Source organism: Balaenoptera physalus (genome assembly GCF_965194825.1).
Source record: "Balaenoptera physalus genome assembly, chromosome: 10".
NCBI classification, from domain to species: Eukaryota; Metazoa; Chordata; class Mammalia; order Artiodactyla; family Balaenopteridae; genus Balaenoptera; species Balaenoptera physalus.
Window position 1 is genome coordinate 95,032,844 of NC_138889.1, and position 23,524 is coordinate 95,056,367.

General features: G+C 36.7%; 1 protein-coding gene across 10 annotated transcripts in view; it reads right to left on the reverse strand.

Moving 5' to 3' along the window:
* Positions 1–23,524, reverse strand: part of LRRC4C (leucine rich repeat containing 4C) — a 1,215,963-nt gene that overhangs the window by 966,934 nt on the left and 225,505 nt on the right. For 8 of the 10 annotated variants that reach the window (XM_082410491.1, XM_082410479.1, XM_082410493.1 and 5 more), the window contains exon 1: positions 842–1,952. The gene's annotated coding sequence lies outside the window, so the exon portion shown is untranslated. Of the gene's footprint in view, positions 1–841; positions 1,953–23,524 lie in introns of those variants that run through there. The other 2 variants (XM_082410489.1, XM_082410488.1) reach the window with 1 other exon arrangement.

Genomic DNA, 23,524 nt, shown 5'->3' on the forward strand with positions numbered 1-23,524 from the left:
CTATCATCCATCCCCAAACAGCACCCCAGTATATAAGCCTATCGATTCCATAGTCAACAACATATCTTCTTTAGATGGTTCACAGCCAAATTAAATCTCCCACTCTAACAGAGCATACAGTACCAGAATGGTGAGTTATAAGGGTTAGAAATAGGTGAGTAACATGTAAGTATTTAAAATGGCCAACTAGGAACACGAGAAAAAAAATATATGACAGGAAAAGTATATACTGTAGACTATGATACTACCTGAAATGAACCTATGGATAGTATATCAAATTCTTATTGCAAATCATTTAAGACTAGGAGGACCCTGGCATCAGACTGTAGTACTTGAATAAAGGTTCCACCACATAATAGCTAAGTGACAGGCAAGGATTCATTTGATTGACCTGGATACCTAGCAGGCCAGGTTCCCAGAGAGACAGTTGCCATCCCCCCTTCCTTCAAAGAGCAGCATCATTTGGAAATTAAAACCCAAAAGGTATGGAAACTGGTCAAAACTGAGTACTTAAGGCAGGCATCCTGACAGAATGCTGATAAGATAGAACAGTGCTGAAGGTCAATAATCTAAACAAAAGGCTTGGGTCCTGGACCCTGATCCCACCAAAAGAGAAACTCCCAGTTATAAATGCTGAGGTTGACAGGGCTGGAAGCCAGGAATCTGCTACATCACAGAACTGAAACCACAAAGTTTGGACCTCAGCCCCAAACCATCCTAGAGCTGGTGTTTCCCCAGCCATGAAGCTTAGGAGCCCCACAGCTCAAGACTGGGACCCCTCTCAGGTCTGATGTCTTACTCACCAGTTCCCTGTGCACCTGGCATTGAGAAGCTTGCTCACCTGCTACTGCTCTGTCTCTGTAAGTTTTCCGCTCAATCAAAGGCTGGTCCCAGCTGGTATGTGTGCTTTCAGGTCATTCACTCTTGATTACTCGACATTAGATGATCTTGGACAAGTTGTTAATTCTCTGTGAGCCTCCGTATCCTCTTCATCAAATAGGGATAATGACAATAAATACTTCATTTGGTTTCTGTGAGGATTAAATGAGATAATCTATGTCAAGTGTTTATTACAGCACCCGCACGTAGCGAACATTCAAAAATGCTAGCTATTATTAGAATTTAGGATTTAATTCCAGGGAATTTTTTTAATATAAATAAGGGAGTTTTTTTTTTTTAATCACATCTCAAAAGGAACTAAAAGATAAACTTGAGAGCTTTCATTAAGAGACTTAGAGAACCCTTATTTTACCTGCGACTCCACTGTTGATGTGGTAAGGATTATTTGACAATGAAGTGATTCTGAGTTTCAGATCAAAGAAGGGAGATTTATCATATAGAAGAGAGTTATACTTCCGTTCCTAATTAGTGCCTAGGCATCTGTTTGTACTTCTTGACAGGTGAGGAATGGAGAAGTGGTGTGAGGGAAAGACAGCCCAAGTAACTACACTTTTTTTCCTACATAATTATTCATTCATTCATTCATTTACGCATTATTTCCTTTTTTGCAACAGTTACACATTGCAATACACAGTACTAAGCACCACGGTGTGATAAGAAGACAAAAATCAAGCCAACATTGAGAAGTAAGAATTGGCTTGTCCAAAATTTATTCCCTTACATGCCAGTCTACCAAAGAAGGAGTTGGTCTCCTGCAGATCATGTGGAAGGTAGCTACAGCAAAATGCTTAAGCAATCAATTCTGGTAAAATGCTGATGTAGCAGATTCAGCCATGTTCAGGTATGTCAAAGAGCTGGGACTCTAAGGCTTACACATTAGCACACTGATCCTGTCAAGGAAGAGGTGTGTGTTCTCTTATCTATGGATGTCAGACTTAGCAGAACAAGACTAGACTTGGAGCTAAGACGATGCCATACATGTAGTTGATGGATTTTGGCTCTTAACCATGCTAGGGAAGGCACTATCATTTTGCTAGTTAGTTTCTTAAAAGCTTTCTAGATTTGCTAGATTCCTGTGTGCAGCCCCCAAAGTACAATGGGAAATTGGAGAGCATAGACCTCTACCATGGTGAATGCCTCCCACATAATGTTCTTTCATCAGTCCTAGTGTGTGTTTCCTGGTGTTTTGTCATGGTTTGATCAATACATTTGTTACTCTTAAGAAGCTCATTACATGGAAGATCATAAGACTGCTAAGTGTACTAAACTAATACAATTAATAGAATAAGATGCTGTGGGAAAAGTATGTGCCATGTCCGGGGGAATGATTTATTTCCTCTACTGATAAACCTCTGGCTCTCTTGGAGGTGTTGGTTAGAATCCAATCCTATACCTCTGACCATTTCTCTCCCCACAAGAAGAGGAGTGGCTCTACTGTATAGGATTAGAGCACCTGTACCATATGCTCTTGGAAGGTGAGAGGCAGGCTTTATTCCGACATGCAATTAATCTACTCTGTAACTACACCTCTCATCATAGGAGGGGTCAGGGGCCAGTTTTAGGGGGATGATAGGAAGTCTGTTTTGGCTGCATGTACCAAGTATGTTTCTCAGTACAGCTTTACTATTAATAAAGTTAATATCTGAACATCTGAGGAAGTCAAAGCTTCCTTGTCCATTCTTCAATAGGTTCAGAACTCGAAAGTGACATTTGATTCAGTGTCTCTTTTAAATCTCAAATATTTTTATTCAGACCGGAGTTTGAATCCCAATTGGTATTGGAAAGATTGAGTTCAATCTTGAGATGCCAGTGCACTCATTTGTCCATGGTAATAATATCTACCTCATTGGATTATGTGGGGATTAACAGATCACATGCCTGACATATAGTAGGTAGTCATAATTCTGCTTGTGTGATACATGTGATATAAAGAGAAGTCTAGACCAAAAAAACCTCCTGAGATTAGGAAGGCAAGAGTTGAATCTTGATATTAGGAACTTCTAATATGTTTTTAATATTTTTTCCCTTAAATACAGGAAATATTATTAAAAACTTAGCAGATGACTCAAAAAAATTTGAAACCTTCTTACCACCTGTGTTTATGCACTCCAGTCAGTATGACACCGCTTTTCAGAACAAAGAACTTGAGTGCCTCAGCAAGATCAAAGGAGGACATGTAATAAATTATTGTGGAAGTCACGTCTCAGTCCCTGCCCCTCCCGTCATTGCTCTGCATGTGTCATTTGAAACGCAATTCCCTTTGAATGGGCACAGAGCAGTTCTATTACCAGACATGACTACTTTTACTATTAGCAGTGGTTTAATGATTTTATGTCATCGCAATAATAGAAACATGACATTCCACTGTGACTACAGCTTGTGTGAGTCTATTTTTGGAAAGCTGATTTTGTAGAGGACATGAAAATGTGGAATCTTGGTTCCTGTCCCCTTAGTGAACCTTTCATGACTTTCTGAAATGAGCGTGGTGACTTGAAGTCTCAAACAATGATGGTTCACATACAAAAACCCTTCTTTAGAGAAGGAGACTTGAGCCTGAATCCAATTTTCGCATCAGAGGAAGCATCCTTTTTGGAGTATTTCAACGCCTGAGTCCTTATTCTTGATAGGGAAGAAGCACACAAACAACAATAGCGGAAGTACACATTCTTTCTCAGTGGAGGACACTGCCTCAAATCTTTCACAGACAAAGTTGAAGGTAAGAGTCATAAACTCCCTCACTGTCCTTCACTCACATGTAAACACTGTCACTGTCAGCACTTGACCCTTCACTGTCTTCTAATCTCAGACAAGTGATTCTCTCTTGCCTAAAGCCATCTCTACCATGCGTGTTCTTAATTCGCACCTCTGCTTTTTCTTGTAGGACCTTGATCCATTAGTGTTCTACTTTGCTCCTAGATTATCGCCTTCCCGCTTGCTACTGGACCTCTCCTTTCAGTCTGTTAACACACCAAAATCCTTGCCTTTACACACACACACGCACACACACACACACACAAGACCCTCTGTCTATCCCTAGTCACTGACTAACCAAATTCACAACCAAATTACTTAAAATACTTCACATTTGCAGCCTCCCATTTTTAAAATTCCTGTTTTCTCTCTTGCTTCTATAAATAAATAGGTGATTCTTCCTTGCCTTCTTGTTTCAAACAATTACTGCAAGCCTTTTCTTGTCTGTTCTTTCCCCTCTTCAACCCATGTCCACCGTCTTCTGCTCTCACCAATCTCCCCATATTGCTCAGGTAAGCTTCGTCAGTGACCTCATTGAATCCAGCGGTCAATATCAGTAATTTGAACATTTTGCTTGCATGTGAAACAAATGATACCTCCTTTCCCTTTTTAAAAATTCTCCTTTCTTTGGTTTCATGCTGCTGCATGAAATAAACTGTTTTATTTCTACCAGTTACCATATGTTTTCTCCAAATACTGGGCCATACACTTCACACTGTTAAGAAAGGTAGGGAATATTGCAATAGTGTATACATTTAAAAATCAAGCAACTGAAACATAAAGAAATTGAATAATTTTACCCAAGTTACCTAGTAAGTGTGAGGAATGGGATAAGAATACAGCTTTATCTGACACCAATGTACATTTTAAAATTTTTAATATGATAAATATTTAAAGCATACAGAAATATACCAGTTGTCACAACTAACAAATCTCATCTATCCACAGATTTAACACATGTTAACATTTTGCTTAACAATTTGGACTAATTTATTTTTCAAGAACTGATATATTAGAAAGAGTTAAAGCCCAATTTGTAATTCTCCACAATTTTACTCCCTTGCCAGAGGAAACCATTATACTCTAGAGCAGCGGTCCCCAACCTTTTTGGCACCAGGGACCGGTTTCATGGAAGACAATTTTTCCACAGACCTGGTGGGAGGATGGTTTCAGGATGATTCAAGTGCATTACATTTATTGTGCACTTTATTTCTATTATTATTACATTGTAATATATAATGAAATAATTACACAACTCACCATAATACTGACAGGAGGTGGAGCTCAGGTGGCAATGCAAGCGATGGGGAGCGGCTATAAATACAGATGAAGCTTCACTCGCTCACCTGCCGCTCACCTCCTGCTGTGCGGCCCAGTTCTTAACAGGCCACAGACCAGTATTGGGACCGGTACTGGGACCGGTTGGGGACCCCTGCTCTAGTGGGTCTCTATCTTTTACATCCAAAGTTTTTACCCTACTTTTAGATTGATACAGTCTTCTGTATTCCTCTCTCCTTTTCCTGATCTGGATATTAAATATTCTTTCTTTTCTATTGGTGTTCACTCATAAATTTTAAACATATATACTTAAGAGTTTATAGATAATCAATATGTCTAATCTATTCTCAAACCAAATAAGGCTTTAGAATGTATTCACACTAAACTTCTTTCTGTAATCTACCACATTAAGCTATCTTGTTTGTGCCTATAAATACTTTGTTTAAAATGACAAAGAAATTAGTAATATACATCATCTATCTATCATCTATCATCTATGTATCTATGTATCAATATGTTTTTTTACAGTCCAAGTTTGCTTACATTTATCTGTATGTTTATCAAGTATTTTCTAACCATCCCATCCTTATTTTGGGAGGAGGGTATTCAATTTCCTCTTACTGATTTTTATGCTCTGTTTTTTTGACTTTGTTTTTTGGTGAGAATGTATAAATTGTTAATTGTCACAGCATTTTTAAAAGAATTTTTTTTAATTTAGATTCACCCCAGAATTATACTTCGGCTAAGTATAAAATTCTAGGTTGACAAGTAATTTTCATCCACCCTTTAAAGTTATCATTCCGTTAGGCTTCTTGTCTCCATCATGACTGTGAGACATCTTCTGTAATTCTAATTTTTGTTCCTTTGATTGCAATAGATATTTCATCTTTGATTGCTTTCAAGACTTTTTTTTCTGATTGTGTGAGTTCTGAAATTTCAGTGCAATATATCTAGGTGTAGATTTGTTTTTGATCCTTCTGTCAAGGATATAGTATACTCGGTCATCATGAAGATTGATATCTCTTTTCAGTCCAGGAAAATTCTGAACCATCTTACCTTTCATTTTTCTCTATCCTCCTTTTCTAAAAATTCTCTTGTATGTTTTCTGTGGTATGTTATCTTCCTCATATCTTTACACCCATGCTGCATGTCTGATTAATTTAATCAGATCTATTTCCAAGTTACTAACACTTATTTACACTTATCTACATATTTACCAAATGTATTTGCTCACAATCTCCAAATCATGCAGCTCATTTCCCCACAGCACAAGATTGGGTTCCTCTGTCAAGTTTGGTGCCTGTGGTTATGGTTATTTTTCTTCTTCTATCTATTTAAACTTTTACACATTTATTTTAATGTCTCCTCTGGCTAGTTCTATTATTTCTAGTTTTAGGGTGTGAATTCTATTTGTTGAATTTTCTGACTCTCTTTAATTATGGGTCCCCATAGGCGACCTGAATGTTTTAAGTAATCTTCGTGGAGATTGTTATGGACTGAATTGTCTCCTCAAAATCCACATTTTAAAGCCCCAGTCCCCAATGTGACTGTATTTGGAGGTAGAGTCTTTAAAAATGTAATTAAGGTAAAACAATGTCATAAGGTTGGGGTCCTAATCCAATGGGACATATGTTCTCATAAGAGAGGATGAGTAAACAGGAAGATGCACACAGAGGACACCCCATGTAAAAACACAGTGAGAATGCAGCCACCTGCAAGCCAAGAAGAGAAACCTCACCAGAAACCAGCACTGCCAACACCTTAATCTTGGATTTCCAGCCTCCCAGGACAGTGAGAAAAAATTTTTAAAAATCTGTTGTTTAAGCCACTCAGTCTGTGGTATTCTGTTATGGCAGCCCGAGATGACTTACACAGAGGTATTTCAGGAGCCCCCGTTTGCAGCAACACCCACTGAGTGCCAGTTCATATTCACTTCTTCATTGTGGTCATGGTTTCAAGAGTTTATATTAGAACTTTGTTAATTTCTCAACTTGCCATTCTCACATCACATAAGTAATACAAATTTGGAACTCAAAAATTTGTTTAAAGCTGTTTCACCTTGCATGTTTCTCAGAAATGACTCATTTTCACTCATGGCTAATGGTCAGAATTATGCTTTCAAAGATATAGTAGAATACCTTCCTGTCTCAAAGCTTTTTGCAGATAACACACATTCAGTCTCCTTGTGTAAGCAGCCCATGGCCTAGGCTTCCCTCTGAGGGTACTAAAATATCAGACCCAGCATTTAGGGTCTGTTTCCCAGTTCTGATAACTGGAAATGTTGGGCTTCTGATTATTAATCTTATCTTGAAATTTTTTCTTCACTCTGGAATCTAAGGCATCCCTTTCTTGTTTTTTACCCTAAGTATTTCAAAAATACTTCTTTCATAATCTGTTTGGAGTGGAAATAAAATTCTTCTGCATCAGCTTTAATTTCAAATAATGACCAGATGTCTCTTATGTTCTTTGTATGTCATTATGCCACCTCTCCTGCCCCGTGATATCTCTGACTACCTATTATAACATGCAAAAGCTAATTTCTCTTTCTCTGCTTGATAGTGAAATATTTTCAGAGGTTCAGTCTCCTCTGCTGATGTTCTCATTGAACAAACTAGTCTACTTCCAATGTTACAAGTAACTCATTTTTGAAAATTCCTATTTGACATCTCACCCCCCACATTCAATGAAGAGGCAAATTCCTCCATCCAGCCTTCTTAGCACTGCCATTTCACAGCAGCTACCATCAAATCCCACTTCTACTGAGATAGTGCAGCTTCTCAGGACTTTTAACTTGCACTATTTAATAATTAGCCAAATTGACATCCATGCCTCCAGTCATGTTTGTTCTCTTCTAGTTTACTTTCGGCTGCCAGAGGTATTTTCATTCTTTTTAAAAAATAGTTAATCCATACTTACTCTTTGATTTCATGGATCTTTTCAATGGATTTCCTTTCCCTATAGAATAAAGTCCAAACTCTTTAGCTTGCAAAACCAAATCTTCATAATTGAGCCTTTGACTACTGGTCTAGATTTATTTCACACAGGGCTCCATACCACCACTTAGAACTCCAGTTCAATTAAGCCATTCATAGTGTCGTTTCCATGACTTTGCTCAAGCGATTTCCTCTGCCAGAAATAATCTCTCCTTGCCCCCTCTCCTCTTCTGCAGCTCAACATCACTTTCTCAAAACTTTCAGTCTTTTCCAGGGAAAGTTGACGACATCCTTCTTTGTATCCCTGCTAGAAATACTTATCCTTGGTGCTTATTATAATCTTAATTCCACTGATATAATAACAAGCCTGTCTTTTACCCTGAAATTGTGAGATCATTTAAGACATGGTTTCTCGACCTCAGTGGTATTGATGTATTAGACCAGATAATTTTCTGTTTTATGGGCTGTCCTGTGAATTGCAGGATTTTAAGCAGCATTCCTGACCTCTAACTACTAGATATTATTAGCTCCCACCCTTCACCAGACATGACAACCAAAAATGGCTCCAGACATTGTCAAATGTCTGAGGGATGGGTGGTGGGGGCATAATCATCCCTGGCTGAGAACCGCTGCTTTAAGATAGAAAGCACATTTCCAAAGTCCTGTGTTCAAGGCCACCACATGCATTCCAGAAATACTAGTTGACTGAATGAGTGCATGATGAATAAAAATATTTTAGTAATCAACAGACAGTATATAGATAGAAAGAAAGATTGGTAGATAGATAGATATCTGTTAGTATAAGTTATACTTTAAATAACTGAAACGCATAAAATATTTGACTTGCAAATTATACATTTGAATAATTCAGGGAGCTGAAGTTTAAATAATATCAGAAGGACATAAGATTGACTATATACACGCATTTCATAGTGAAAGACCAAATGCCAAGTAAGAACAATTGGCGATTTTGTGAATTGGTTGCCAGTTCAAATTTATTTTGCCAAGGCTAATGTTTAGTTAAGTCGATATTTCTGACAAGTATAAGAATTTTCATTGAATGAGCTTATGTTTGAATTTCAACAACTCTGCATTTAACCTGAAGGAAATATAATCTCCTGGGCGATTGTCAAAACAAGTGACTATGCTGACAAGGGGTCTCGGAGATTAGAGCTAAATTAAAAAAAAAAAAATTCATTATATTCCTTAACTGTTCTTTATTTTGGCCACGCCACGTGGCTTGTGGGATCTCAGTTCCCCGACCAGGGATTGAACCTGGGCCTCAGCAGTGAAAGTGCTGAATCCTAAACACTAGACCACCAGGGAGCTCCCTTAACTGTTCTTCCTTTAGACATTTACTTAACAAATATTTAGAGAATGCTTAGAATGTACAAAATGATTGAAGAAAATAAAAAGATATTTTTACTCCTGTTAGTAGAGATAATTCATGCATGCAAATAATCTAAAGTGGAATCAAAAGGTTAAGAATGTTCAAGTGAAATAGCCATTCCTTTCATTTGGAAAAATCAAGGGAAGAATAATAGAAAACACAGCATGGAATTTTGGCCTTAGGTGGAAAACTAAGGTTGTTAATATCATCATTATTTGTAATAATATCAAAAAATAGAAAAGTTTTAACATTAAATATCAGTTGAATCACTAGCTCCATTTGAAAATTTTAGTTCTGAAAACTGCAATAAAATGCAAGACTATGTGTCCTATTTAAATAATAACATTAGGACATTCAGAATTTTGCATTCAGTTTGAGTTAACGGAGGACTCAAATGTAAAACATTACATAAGGATCAAAGCCTAGAAGAAAACACATGGCAATGTTAATGATTATTTCTGGACTGCAGGACTGGCAGGGGGGATATTACTTCTGTTCTAGATAGCTCAGTATTGTAAATTTATCTTCCATAGCTGTATATTATTTTATATATGCACAAATGATATGCTATACAAAGTTTTGTTCTTTGAATCTACTCAGGTTTGACATTATAGAAAGGTTTTCCTTTATTTTACTTACCACATATTCATATAATTCTGACGGAAGTTTCAGATACCACAAGGGAAAAATATCCTGTCAAATTTTATTTCTATACTTGGCTAAATGGTTGTAGACTGTGACTTAGTAAAGTGAGTAAATTTAAGAAACATAAATTTGAAATTTGCCATTTTGAAATTGTCATAGTCTTCCCTCTGCCCCTTAAAATTTACTTCTTAAAAAGCACTCACTCTTCTACTTACCAACCAAAAATCTGATTACAAATTGTGTTAGAAGATTTAAAAAGCAGTAGAAATGTAGACCAAATATACAAAAGCTTAAATCCCTCATCTTCCAGGAAGACGTTGGTGTAACTGGAGTCTATATGGATATCATCCTTATTTGGATGATTCACAACATCCTTCTCTTATATCGTAGTTATATGTGTAAATGTTCTGCCTCCCAGTGGAGTTTCTTAAATATCCATATGGAATCTTTTACTTTTTTGATTCAACCCCCTTGAGAGCCAGATGCATGCTTAGGTACTATCTAAATACAGGAATTAACAAATGTGCAAATAGCCAGTCCCTTGTAAACAGTAGTCACTTAATAAATATTTGAAGGAATGTATTCACAGAGGAAAAAAAAATTGGTCACAGAAATGACAAAAGTTAATAAAAGAAAGTAAAATAAACTCTCAGCATAATCTGGAATTATAACTACACCAGTATATTACAGACCTAAATTTCTTTCTCCAGGATTTAGCTTTCTCAAAAAATTTTATTCAGAGACTTTTAATGTTAAAGGGAAAAAAGGCTGATTAGTTGGACTCCAACGTTTCCAAACATATACCATGCCGAACATGTCGGCCTTGAGATGTATGTAATTGCTGTTCTCTGTGCATGAACAGTATTCCCAGGATTATCATAGTATTTGCCCTTACATTTCCTCAGGTTTCTGCTCAAAGGTCATTTCTTCAGAAAGGTGTATTCTGACTACTCTATTAAAAACAAAAACAAAAAATAAAAGCACTCTGATCAACCTTTATCTACTTACCTTCTTTTTAATAGAAAACTGATGTCTAACAATATCTAGTTCCCTATTTATTTGTGATTTAGTTCTTTTCCTAAATTTATGCTAACAGGAGCCCAGGAGCCTTATCTGTTTTATGCACTGTGCATCTCAACCTCTTAGAATACTGCCCAATACATAGTCTGTGCTCAATAGATATGTATTGAATGATGAGTGAATGAATCAATGCACAAATTAACACAGTGGTGACTTCTTCTATCATATTCAACTCTAGGACATAGATTTTAATGCATCCATTATGAGTCCCATCTTGACATTCTTTATAATTTTAATTTTTTATTGTATTTCTTCACTCTGTTCCATGTTTCCACGCCATCTATATTTTTGTTTTTGTTTTGTTTTGTTTTGTTTTTGCTATCCATAACTGCAAAAACAATAGCAACAGAAAACAATCTCTATATCTTATTGTCTTAAATTATTTTTTTCTGAAAATTCTCCTATATAACACTATCTTAAATTTGGGGACTATTTAATTCTCAAGATGCTGTACTATTGACATTTTTATGCTGCTGGCTAGTATTTTCTTATGACCTTGAGCAAGAGTCTTCCTGAACTCATCTGTTAAAAAGGAGAGGAAACTACTCTACCTTGCAGGTTTGTTGAAAGTATTTTTTGAGATAATGATTTCATGTAAATCCCCTAACCTGGTGGTTCTCATCTGCTATGCCATAATCATGTAGGAAATGCTGTCCTTCATTGCCAAGAATGATTCGTCTAGTGAGGAAGGCAGTGATTGCCTGAGGACATGAGAATGAAAGGTAGATTTACAGACACCAGTTTTTTGCTTTTGTTTTTCCTATTCGCTGCTTAACTTTTACATCATTTACATTATTTCTAAGATAAGATTTGGAATCTGTGTGAATACTTGAATTAGAAATAATAACCTTGCAACTGGGTTTCTTCCTTATCCTTTAAAGCTTTACACTTGTTACCTGGGCTTATCAATGGGTTTTTGACAAATTTCTCTATATTTGCTGTTCCTCGAATACCCATACTCTCCCCATGGGGGCTTTATGCGTACTGCTCCCTTTTCTTGGAATGTTCTTCTCAGATATCCACATGGCTTGCTCCTTCATGACCTTGTGGTCTATCATCATGTCACGTTAACAATGAGAAAACTTAGCCACCTCCATTCCCCATCCCAACACTTTCTCTCTCTTCCCTTCCCTTCTTTTTCTCCTTATCATTATAACCATCGGAAATATTACACATATATCTATGTTTTAGCCTAACTTTCACCCATCCACACAGCAGACAATAAGCTTCATGAGGATAAAGACTTTACTGCTGTAACACCAGCTTCTAGGACAGTGCTGGAAACCTAAGAGCTATTTAATAATAATTTGTTGAATGAATGAAAGCATGAAATAAATGCTAGTTAAGTACCAAGAATGGGAACTAAAACTGCCACAAACACAAAAGCCGTCACTGCTCTCAGGGAGATTCCAATATGGTGGGAGGTTAGATATTGAACAATTACAAACATGATGGATTCACAGGCTTAATCCAAATATGCTAAAGGACAGTATGATATCTTCAGTTCAGGCTATCTTCCCCCAGATGTCCAGGACTTGAAGTATTCACATGAAATGAAGGTACAGGTAGAGAGAACTATGAGAGGAAGGTGGATGAAATGTTGAACAATTTTTGTTTGTCTCAGTCATGGTGGGAAAAACAAACAAACAAAGATTCCTCCCCCATTTAAGGACGTAAGGGATATCGTTCACATGTAGGTAGGGAGAATATTTAAACTAATGATCAGATGAGCCAGTTAGTAAAGAAATATAAGAGCTGGAACCTCATGGATTAGCTCGGTGACCTCAGCAAAGTACTTGAGCTCTCTCCTATGTCAATGTACTAATTGGTAAAATGAAGACAAAGAACCCCCCTTATCATGCTTCTGAAATTATAACATGAGAACATTGAGGTAATATATTTAGCACAGTTCTTAAGCACATGTGAACTATTAGTGCTATTATTTAGTAAATTATTATTTTTATAGATACCACCTGCTTTAAAAATAGATTTGAGAAAAGTAAGATGAAAGGACAAATTTAATGCTATTATAATCAAGATGAAAAATATGAGACAAGGAATGAAGGGTGATGAGGTAGATATTCCAGTTGGCTGTCCTATAAACATGTCCTCTTCTGTCTTTCTAATGGAATCTAGAATTTGTGTGGGAAAATGTGCTTGGCTCCATTTCCCAGGACCCCCTACAGGTAGGAGTGACTATTTAATTAAGTTCTAGCCAATGGAATAGAGGTGGAATTTTCTGGCTGAAACTTCTCAAAAAGCACTTTAAAAAAATGGGGACTGGCTCAGCTTAATTATGACTTTTACCTCTTATCCTTCTACTACCTTCTTCCTGGAATACAGGCAGGCCAGTTGGAGCTTTATCATCTATCTACTACCCATGGGGTGACTTCAAATATGGAAGCCCAGAACTAAGAATATCAGAGAAGAAAGATAGAAAGAACCTGAGTCTCTGATGATATCAAGGAACTATGTCAGCCTAAATTGCCACCTCCTGATTCCTCTTAAAGGGGAGTTTGGCTACTTCTTGTTTAACCACTTCTTAAATCTCTGCTTCTCACAGCTAAACAGAATTTTAAGTGACAGAGGTGAGATGATTATCCCAAATAATGAGAAAAGAGTCTAAGACAACCTCTTGCACTTATATATAACTAAGCTGTTAACTTCCCAATAGCCATGGAAAAAAACAGTGAAAAGGGACCCATGAAAATTATAAAGCTCTTATGAACTAATATAAAAATGAAGTCCAAATCTAGATACTGCTAAATGTATTCCAGTCATTAGAATTCAAAAGAACCATTTCATGCATTTTTATGTAGAAGAAACATATATCTTTATTTGTATATTTGATAGTTTTTTTGAAGATATAAATTGATCCTCCTGTGTTTGTTTCTTATAGTGACCTTTGACAAAAATAAAAATGTTGAATGTTATAGTTTGACTGTGAGAACACTGCTATGGAAAAGGCAAACACACATTGTTTTCTAAATGGTTGTCCTGATTTAGAAATAGAAATTAAAGAAGGTAGAGGAAAGAAGAGTTGGCATAAAATCTTGCATTCTTCCAAAATGAATCATTGCCACCTAGCTGCACATGGAAGCTAAATAGAAATAATTTTGATGTTGACATTTTTGTAAAGTACCTGAAACACAAGTATGATTTTAGTAAATGAAAGGTGACCCATTTGCTCTCTATTTGGGAAGTGAAGTGACAACATTCAGTTATAAAATTAAAGCGCTCGCTCAGAAAGAGGGTTACCCACATATATACCCCAAGGTGAACCCAAAGAATTACTGGAGTTAGGAACAAGACACTTAATAACCAGTAGTTTGGAGCTAACTCAAGTGTTTTAATAAATACTTAAATGGAAGTCATAGAGATCAGCACCCTAGAGCATGGAGAAGACTAGCCTAGATGCTTTCCAGAGTAGAAACCACCGTGTGCTCATCCTGGCCACCAAAAATAATTTTTATTGGGCTCATGTATACCAACTCAATTATCTATTATTGTCAGCTTAGTGAACTACTGGAGAATCAGTGCCCAGGTATGGAATACTAAAATAAGAAACAGGGGAATGTCAACGGTGCATTCAAATGATGCTCTGCTAGTTAAGAAAGGGAGATTTTTGCAAGGGAAAGGTGTTCTCTGTTAAATATGGAAAGCAAGGGAATTCAGAATAGAAAAGCTGACAGAGACAGGGCAGCCTTAATTTACATGTCAGCTATAATATCTGCCTTATAAGACTATTTACTTGGTAACTCAATGACATTCCTTAAACTAGTTACCGTAGCAACTGTCACATGACACATCAGGCTCCAAGACACAGAACATCTTCCTGCAAGAAACAAAAGCACCATCAATGTCTCAGAGAAGCATTACCATTTTGAGGAATGCCGGTGGTGTGAAGGAAAGGTGTTAGCCCTGATTCACTGTGATTTTTTAAAATTTCTACATTCTGGTAGAGTGTCAACACTGCTTTCAATATTCTTTTCTCTCCCATTTATCACTTCACTGTCTTTTTAAAAAAATGTTAATTACCTAAATATTAATTTTCCGTTAAAGCTGCTAGAAAGCTTCCCACAAATCAATCCCAACCTACCTTAGCAATTTGGTTTTCGAAAGAAATCCCTTCAAGAATTCTAGAGTTTAAAGTTTATTTTACATGATGACATGGATCGTTGGTGTCATTGTGATGCTTTGTCAAAATTGTAAATGTTTTGGTTCCAACCCAGACCAATTAAGTTAGCATATTTGGGGTGAGATGTGGAAATTTGTATTTTTGGAAATTTAAACTAGTGGTGTGTTTTTTATAAGACTTTTATTTCCTTACCTCTGTTTCTTTGCTATGCTTTTCCTCACCTTAAATACCCGTCCTTAACTCCAAACGTATAAATAGCACCAGCAACTCATGTCTTAGTTCAACTGTCACTTTCTCAAAAAATAATTGTCCATTTCTCACCAACAAATGACAAATTCCACTAGTTTGTTACTTTTCTAATTTTTTCAAATTCCTACTTTATGTTAAACAGTGTATTAGACACATTATATATATATATATATATATATATATATATATATATATATATATATATATATATATATTAGTGACCTTCTCTCTCTCTGCACTCCCATTGGACTTTGTATAGCTTTTTATTATAATTTCTTCCACTGCTTAGGCTTCTCTGAGGATAGAGATGATATCTATTCAATGTTTGTGTCCAAGTGTCTGAAACATATAGTTATCAACAAATGTTTATTTCATTGGCCTAATGAAATTTTTATTAGGACAAATTTCATTGGCCTAATAAAAATGAAACTTTATTTCATCTCTCTACCCTTTTCTCATACTTATTGCATTTCAACCACAATGACCTTCCTGCTATGCTTTCAACTCAGGGCCTTTGAACTTTCCTTCTACCTGGACTCTCTCCTCCCAGGTAGACACAGGGCTCCCTTTCTCAATTGCCTCAAATGTCACCCTCTTAATGAGACCTGCCCTAGCCATTCTACTGCGAACTGAATATACATATTCCGTCCTGTTTACTCTGTTTTATCTTTTATTTTTAATATAATTAACTTATTACATAATTTTTTGTTTTTCTTTTCCATCCCACTAGAACATGAGCTCCAAGATCAGAAATTTTTGTCTGTTTTGTACCTTGCTATATCCCCAGCACCTAGAACAATATCTTGTACAGATATTTGTTGATTAAATGAAGGAATGAGTGAAAAATTATTCATCTATTCTTCTTTTCATCCTTCCATCCAAACACCTCTATTAATTGATGACTGTTAGGCACAATTCTAGTTGCTGGAATCTTCTTAATGAATTTTGAAACCTCAGAACCTCACACAATTATATCCATTCTGGCCATTAAAAATGTGTCCATATGAAACAATTAATCTTTTAAGTTAATAAATGGCAGGTGGCTATTTTTTTAAAATGAAATATCAAAATTTAGACTATAAACATTTGTATTACTTCAGAAGTGTGTCCTTGAAATCAGTCTTGTGTTGGCACCAACAAAAAAGAAAACTAGAACACTTTAGATTTTTGTATATCATGAGATTTGCAGGCTCTTAGACTAAATTAGCTCTGGTTGCCTAAAGGATGTCTTAGGTAACTGCATCTATCCCCAAGCATTACCGCATCTAATTCCTGATGCCATGCTTTGGGGGAAATATAAAGAAATCAAAAAAATGCAGACAGCCCCTATCACAATGATAAAATGGATGAGTACCCCAGACTGTGAGACAGAGCAATCGAATTAGAAACATACAGCCTGGAAAACCACAGATTCTTTGAGGGGGAGGTTTCTCCTCTGTAAATATTTAAGGAGAGCAACAAAGAGTTAGAGGCTATTATTCTAATTGTGTAATTGAACACTATTTTTAAAAGCACTCTAGCTTTATATATGTGAGAATCTGCGTTAAGTAAGACTGTCTTTGTCTTTTCACTTCTGGGGAAAACTAGAATTAGAAGCCAAAAAGAATTTCTCCAAGTCACTGTTTGGCCTAAGTAGTGGGGAGCATGAAGGCCCCGGCAGGGGGAGGATCTCTTCGCTGAGTAACTGGGATGGATAGCGTCCTGCTTTTCTTGGAGACAGTGTAAGGAAATTAAGGGAACGGCAGGCTATGCATGGTGTCATTGTGGGGGACGCGGGCACAATAAAAAACATTCAAGTTTTTGAGAAACCACAGTAAACACGGGACTTTACTCTCTTTAGATTGGAAACAGTCTCAGAAATGTATGCACTGAGATCCATTGTTCGTTCCATAACCATTGGCAGGGAAGCTTAAAGGAGCCATTATGTTGCTGTAGAGAGCCAAGGACTAAAAGTCACGAGACCTAGGTCTCTGCCCAGGTGGTATAATGACCTTGTTTTTCAAGCTACGGTAAGTTAACTTCTGTATAATTCACTTTTCTAAGCTACTAAACGGGGTGAGTGGTTACCCCAAATACCTTATAATGTTGATAATGGTGAAGAGTCTCTTTAAAATGAGAAGGTACATGGGAGAATCAATTTTTTTTCCCCAAAATGAAGCATCATTCAAATGCCTATTTAATTAGAGTAGATGTCTGCAGCTACCCAGAAGAAATAGACGCTTCTCTAAAATCCATCGTATCCTGAAGTTCAAATCTTCCAAGAGGTGTTCCCCAAAATGACCAATTCATTCTTTAGAAGCAGTAATACTTTCCAGCAGGGGCTGATCTTAAATATGACCATGCATCATGCTGAGTTTAGACACTATGGATAAAGAAAGATTGAGTCTAGGCATGCAGCCAGGTCAAAAGTAGGTGTATATGAGAGAGTAGTAGGAAGGCAAGAGAGGTGGAATATACAGGGATGACTGACAAGTCAGTGGGGAGTCAGGAATTTGAGGTCGAGAAATGATGGAAGGATTAGAGGGCACGAGGGACAGGATATAAAAACTGAAGAGTTTTGGGGAGCTGAAACATTTTGCCAACACCTGCGCTATCACGCTAGAGGATGATCATGATAATGGAAATGATGGTTGCTTAGACTTTTCAGGAAAGCTTTATAGGTACCACTTTTCTTTGGGCAGAACTCAGATGTGTTTGATCCCAGCTTTGTTCCTCTCTCCCTCCTTCTTCTATCCAATCTGTGGAGAGGATCTTTCCAAAGGAAGAAATGGCCCCTATTTTCTCAGACGTGCTCAGTGTGGCCACAGTCAGAGAAAGGGAGAGTGAACCTCTTCACTTACAGTAGGACTTCCCCAAATATTCCAGATTAAAGTCCCTAACAAACGGTTGTTTGGGCTCCATTACATCAATGCCCATATTTGGCTAGTAAGAAAAGAGTTGCTTCAATGTGCCTCAACTTTATAATTTTCTTTGGCTAACTTTCTTACGAATTGTCTAGTCCTAAAGCATAATCATTTCTCTTTTCCAGGATCGTTCCAGGGAGAAGCTGTTCTGATTTAACTCTCTAAGATGTAGTATTTTGCCTTTTTCAAGCCACCCCATTTAAAAGTATGGCACTTTCAGGTTGATACAGTACCAGAATAAAAATAAGGACACCACTTTGATTTTCCAGTTTTGATATTTTTTTTCTTAGCCATACCTATAACCGTAGCTATTAAATTATTATTCCCAGGGTACAACCACTTTTTTAAGCCAAGTCTAAATTTTTCATGCTCTTTCTACCATATTCTAGTTTTTTCTGTACGTATTTTCCTCTTTCCTTTGCAATTTTTCATGAGAGAATCACACTCAGTTACTCTACAGGCATGCACTTGGTCAGCTGAGCTATCTGTAGAGGAAAGTTGAAGGAATGCAAGAGGTATACAGTACGTATAAAATGCAGAAAAATCTAAAGGGTCAGATACCTCATCTACTAAGAACTCAAATATCTTGCACTTATTTGTCAAGTATAACATGAAGAAGCAAGTAAAATAATAGGAATTACCAATTATTAAGCACCATATAAGTAATATTTTTGATCATATACAGGGTATTAATGTTCTATCTATCTATGTATCTAGCTATCTATGTATGTATGTATCTATCTATTTGTCCATCTCTTTATTACTTCATCCCTGAGCTTAAACATCACCTTGGGAGGGAGCAATTTACTATTAGTCCTATTTTATAGATGAAGTGTTGAGACAAACTGCTATTATGTAGCATTCCAATTCCAATTATAGGAACAAGCTATACCTAGTATATCATACCTTACTATGCAGATATTAATATATATTTGTAAAATATCAATTGATTGTATTTATTTAATGCTATTTTTCATTATATCCATAGCTAACTATCTTGGTTTTTCTTATACATAAAATACCGGATGAGCTTAACAATGGGTCCTGTGAAAGAACAAAACAGACCTGTCCATGTTTTCAGAAAATAAAAACATATTCTGTCAAAAATTATGGCCCTATGCTAGCCTCAAAAAGTGCCTATTCTCAAGCAGCAAATTTGATGTCAAATCCCTTTGATATCTGCTTAACTGTGTTTCCTAAACATCTCTGACCCTCTTACGTAAAATTATCCTTTAGCTCATGATTCAGTGATTCTTTAATATCCTGACACATAGGTATTCAAAGTCACTCGCCATAAAAGGAGGAAACAAAAACATCCCTCTTTAGAATTATTTAGTCATTTTACTCCTTTTAACAGTTTCCGCATGCAATATCTTGTTTAAGCTAGAAGAGCAACTATCGGAATAGAAGTGTATTTCAGTAAGTATTTTCACCTTTTTGGGTTTGTTGTCGTTGTTGTTCAAGTTAAATGATAAAAGCACAGGTGTAATTGCCATCTGTGGCAGATACTCTCGTTGCTTATCAATATTCTTTCCTTCCTTAATATTAAAAGACTAATTTTTAGCTAGGCCCATTGCTGCCCCAGTATAAAAATGGTATTCCTCTCTCACTCTTCCTCACAGCTATGTGTAGCCATATGACAAAGATATAAGATGCATGTGACTTCCTTGAAACTACCCTGAAAGTCAGTGGGGACCTGTCTTTCTTAACTACTTTCTATATCATGCTGCCTGGAGGTGGATGTGATGGCTGGAGTTCTAGCAACCATCTTAGGTCACAAAGATTAGAAGCACAGCCTAGAGATGATGGATCAGTGAGCCAGAAAGAGACAGGATTTCTGAAAGAATTGGGAGAGCTGCTTTATCAGCACTGGACTGCTGATATTTGGATTTGAATTTTGATGATTAACATACATAAGGCTTCAGCCTCATAACAGCACTGCAAGGTAGGCATTAATATCTCTATTTTACAGAAACGAATATAAAGTTGCAGGGATTTTAAGTGATTGACAGAAAGACACAACAAAATCCAAGGTTTAGAATCACATTTCCTAGTATAGCTCCAGATGGCTTTCTATTAAATAACGGCTCCTATAAATTTTCCTGTTTACCAAACTAGAGGGGACTCTATTTAATTAGATACCCTCAGTTTATGTCAGGTTATGAGAAGAGAATGGATAATTCCACTAACAAGGCCAAATTGAATGATTTTAAGAATTTAGTGGACTTCATTTCATGTCAGCATGCTATTTTCAAGAAACTCTTCTATTACATTATTTTTTAAAAGAGAAAAAAGGAGAAGAATAAAAAAAAAGAACACTTTTAAAGTGTCAAACATTGAACATCCTTAACTACCTGGAAACTTGTAAACCTGGACATAAACAAAGACACAGAGATGCAATATCCTTTACACCAGGAGAAACAGGTCCCATTTTATTGGTTGTGGGAGACATCTTTCTAAAAGTTTAGCAAGTAACAGCTGTTTCAGAAAAATGAAACAAAGAGTGGATTGCAGCCAATGAAGGCTGTCATAGCTACTGATGCTGAAATAACAGTGAAGGTTTTGAATGCAGTTATGAAGCCAAAGAGCAATGATAAAAAATAAAGATAGCAATTTTATCAAGAGCAAGAAAACAGCAGAGGAGAGTGTCTTACACTGCTTGAATTATAAACGTTTCTTCCTGGTGTGGATTTGGGTTTTTTTTTTTTTTTTAGGTGAAATTCTTAGATAATTGCCTTAAGACAATTGCCTTTCTTGGTTTTGCTTCCTAGGCTGTAACTGTTCTATTTCTTACCCTATAGGTCTGCCTAATTTTGATAGAAAATAGAAGATAATGGGACATCTATCTTAACTTCATCAACAATAATATTTAGCATTTATTAAACACCTATGACATCTTAGGAAGTTTGCGTACATCACCTCCTTTAGTTTTCACAGCCCCCTACAAGAATCATGGCGTGGTTAAGAATCCACAATCACACTGTCTGGTGTAAAACCTAGCCTCTGCCTCCTACTAGTGCTGAGATTTTTTTGACAGGTTATTTATCTTTCCTATGCTTCAGTTTTCTTATCCACAAATTGGGAATAAAATTAATATCTACTTACCTACGTTGTTGACAATTAGGTTAGCTAATAAATACAAAGTATAGACTAGCACCTGACTGTAGTCATATATGTGTTTGCTATCACCGTTATTCTTGTGCTTGCGTTGTCTTGATCTCCATTTTACTGAGAAGAAAACTGAGGCTCAGAGAGTTGACCCAATTATTAAGTGGCACAGAAGAGAATTCAACCCTAGGGCTACAACCTCGAGTCTGCCAGCACTCCAAGACACCCCTTCCTGTCTCATTCTAATACAGTGATCATGTTGAACGTTCAGAAGCAACTTTTCAGAATGTTCATTTCCAAAGCATCTCATCCCTGTAAATGCCACTCATGGCCAACTTGGACATGTGCCACCCTGCAGGGTGAAGGGTGGCTGACCGTCCTCGCCCTCCCATTACAGCCTTCATTACAACCGAAGTGCAGGGCACAGCTGGCTTCCAGCAGGCTAACTACATTATTAAAGGGCTATATGATGTGAATCTGAGTTATTTGTGGCTTCCTATCAACCACAAAATGAATACAATTAGCTTTTCATCTTTGGAAAGAAAGCTCTTAGTTGGAAAGGACCAGAGCCCCTCCTTTTCCTTTGCTTCAATGTCTTCCCCTTTCCTAAAAAAGTCCCTCCTAAGCTGTCGACCAGCCTCTCTGTCCAAGTCAAGGCCATGTTTTCACAAACCACAACCAAGGTGGTTTCAAAATTAGTCATTTGAGATGAATTTTAATAAACCTCTTTCCTTTCTTTCTGCTTTTCAATGTCTACTTAAGAACAAACAGAAACTCAACTCCAATGCTCTTGACAGTTCAAGCCCAATAAGAAGACATTAAAATTCCAATAAGCAATAATGTCCTTTTACTGCATTTTAGTACTAAAAAAGTAAGTGGTTCTAAGATCGCTGGGGCTGTTAGTACTTAAATGGCCGAATTATCTTAATTGTCTCAGAAGTGGTACTAAAGTTTGAAAAAGAGAGAGTGCATATGTGAGAAGGAGGGAAAAGTGCCATCATTATCCTCACTCTTTAGAAGGGAACATTTGTTTGCATTTCAGTCAACAGCAAACCACTTCCCAGTAAATCAAAACCCAAAGAGATACGGGTGGCAAAATTATACGGCATGTGCTACCCACCCTTGGCTGAGTTGTAGTAAATTTAACTCTGTTGTGCAGAAAGCTGCTGTGAAGAATTATGAGTCCATTTGATTCCAATTTCATCAACTTGAAGTTCCAAGCTGGCCCATTTTGAGGCTGAGGGACATTGCATCGCAATGCATGAGACATATTTTTCTGTTTGGCACAAAGCTCTTTGGATTCTTGTTACCCAAATCTGTGTTCAAAAGATATCTGATTGTCCTGGGGAGGTATGAAGCTAGGATGAACTTTGTTCAAGCTGGATAAACTGCCCCTAGGAGAATCACTTACCCAAAGGGAAAAGAAAAGAAGATTGTAGAAGAAATAACAGTGTCTAGAAGTATAATTTTATCAAGTGTTTCCTAAACTAATTAGGTTTATCTTCTATAATAAATTATTCCCCTTTTCATATTGATATCTTAAACAAAATCTCTTGCCTCATCTTCTTCAACAATTTATCTATAGCATTGATTTTTTTCTCCTTATTGCAAACTGCTAAAAAGAATTGTCTATCCTAACAGCTTGCATGTCTCTTCTCTCTATTCTCTGGGACCCACCCCTAAGAGGCCTTTGCCCTGTGATTACACACAAATAAGTCAACAAATCACCTCCATTTTGAAGTGTCTAATGATCATTGCTCAGTCCTCAGCTTACTTGACCTATTAGCAACTCTTTGAGAGAATTAATCCCTCCCTCTTTCTTAGAAAATGTTCTTCTCTTGGCTTCCAAGATAGTCCTTTCTATTGAATATCATCCTATCACAAATGACACTCCCTCTCAGTAGTTGAGTCTGTCTGCCTCATTGTCCCAATCTGTGTCTAATCCAGTATTTCAGGGTCCACCCACAGATCTCTTTTCTTCTTTGTCTTATACTTACTCCCTAGATGTTTTCATTTAATAATGTGGCTTTAAGTTCCACCCATAGACGGATGACCAAATTTGCAACTCTAGTCTCAATATGTCTCCTGAAATCCAGACTTGTTTTTCAATAACTGCAATTAAAAGCATAATAAGTATCTTAAAATGAAA